The following is a 1,615-nucleotide window of genomic DNA, read 5'->3' on the forward strand; positions in this document are numbered from 1 at the left end:
CAAACAGTCTACGATTTTATCGTTCCCTGGAAGACCAGTAGTAGTTTCCGATGTACATCTGGATGCTTTCTGTAATCTGTGGACTATCAGAGTGTTGATGAAACACAGAAATTGCCTCGGGATGAATACAACAGTCTCCATGCGCAGTTTCCTCCATGGTAGTAATGTCTCAAACAGTCTACGCTTTGATCGTTCCCTGGAAGACCAGTAGTAGTTTCCGATGCACATCTGGATGCTTTCTGTAATCTGTGGACTATCAGAGTGTTGGTGAAACACAGAAATTGCATCGGGATTGAATACAACAGTCACCATGCGCACTTTCCTCCATGGGAGTAATGTCTCAAACAGTCTATGCTTTGAAACTTCCTGGCAGATTAAAACTGTGTGTCCGACCGAGACTCGAACTCGGGACCTTTGCCTTTCGCGGGCAAGTGCTCTACCAACTGAGCTACCGAAGCACGACTCACGCCCGGTACTCAGAGCTTTACTTCTGCCAGTATCCGTCTCCTACCTTCCAAACTTTACAGAAGCTCTTCTGCGAAACTTGCAGAACTAGCACTCCTGAAAGAAAGGATACTGCGGAGACATGGCTTAGCCACAGCCTGGGGGATGTTTCCAGAATGAGATTTTCACTCTGCAGCGGAGTGTGCGCTGATATGAAACTTCCTGGCAGATTAAAACTGTGTGTCCGACCGAGACTCGAACTCGGGACCTTTGCCTTTCGCGGGCAAGTGCTCTACCAACTGAGCTACCGAAGCACGACTCACGCCCGGTACTCAGAGCTTTACTTCTGCCAGTATCCGTCTCCTACCTTCCAAACTTTACAGAAGCTCTTCTGCGAAACTTGCAGAACTAGCACTCCTGAAAGAAAGGATACTGCGGAGACATGGCTTAGCCACAGCCTGGGGGATGTTTCCAGAATGAGATTTTCACTCTGCAGCGGAGTGTGCGCTGATATGAAACTTCCTGGCAGATTAAAACTGTGTGTCCGACCGAGACTCGAACTCGGGACCTTTGCCTTTCGCGGGCAAGTGCTCTACCAACTGAGCTACCGAAGCACGACTCACGCCCGGTACTCAGAGCTTTAGTTCTGCAAGTTTCGCAGAAGAGCTTCTGTAAAGTTTGGAAGGTAGGAGACGGATACTGGCAGAAGTAAAGCTCTGAGTACCGGGCGTGAGTCGTGCTTCGGTAGCTCAGTTGGTAGAGCACTTGCCCGCGAAAGGCAAAGGTCCCGAGTTCGAGTCTCGGTCGGACACACAGTTTTAATCTGCCAGGAAGTTTCATATCAGCGCACACTCCGCTGCAGAGTGAAAATCTCATTCTGGAGTCTATGCTTTGATCGTTCCCTGGAAGACCAGTAGTAGTTACCGATGCACATCTGGAGGCACTCTGTAACCTGTGGACTATCATAGTGATGATGAAACACAGAAATTGCATCGGGATTGAATACAACAGTCACCATCCGCACTATCCTCCATGGGAGTAATGTCTCTAACAGTCTACGCTTTGATCATAACCTGGAAAACCAGTAAAAGTTACCGATGCACATCTGGAGGCATTCTGTAATCTGTGGACTATCAGAGTGTTGGTGAAACACAGAAATTGCATCGGGATT

At 48.5% G+C, this 1,615-nt stretch overlaps 4 non-coding genes across 4 annotated transcripts; 1 reads left to right on the plus strand and 3 right to left on the minus strand.

The window, feature by feature from the left end:
- Window positions 1-383: 383 nt before the first annotated feature.
- Trnas-cga (transfer RNA serine (anticodon CGA)) lies at window positions 384-458 on the minus strand. Its single transcript has one exon. It is a non-coding gene; the product is annotated as a tRNA-Ser (tRNA).
- Window positions 459-683: 225 nt separating this feature from the next.
- Trnas-cga (transfer RNA serine (anticodon CGA)) lies at window positions 684-758 on the minus strand. Its single transcript has one exon. It is a non-coding gene; the product is annotated as a tRNA-Ser (tRNA).
- Window positions 759-983: 225 nt separating this feature from the next.
- Window positions 984-1,058, minus strand: Trnas-cga (transfer RNA serine (anticodon CGA)). Its single transcript has one exon. It is a non-coding gene; the product is annotated as a tRNA-Ser (tRNA).
- A 124-nt stretch (window positions 1,059-1,182) lies between these two features.
- Trnas-cga (transfer RNA serine (anticodon CGA)) lies at window positions 1,183-1,257 on the plus strand. The gene has a single exon. It is a non-coding gene; the product is annotated as a tRNA-Ser (tRNA).
- The last annotated feature ends 358 nt before the right edge of the window (window positions 1,258-1,615 follow it).

This window comes from Schistocerca gregaria, chromosome 1 (genome assembly GCF_023897955.1).
Source record: "Schistocerca gregaria isolate iqSchGreg1 chromosome 1, iqSchGreg1.2, whole genome shotgun sequence".
Classification (NCBI taxonomy): domain Eukaryota; kingdom Metazoa; phylum Arthropoda; class Insecta; order Orthoptera; family Acrididae; genus Schistocerca; species Schistocerca gregaria.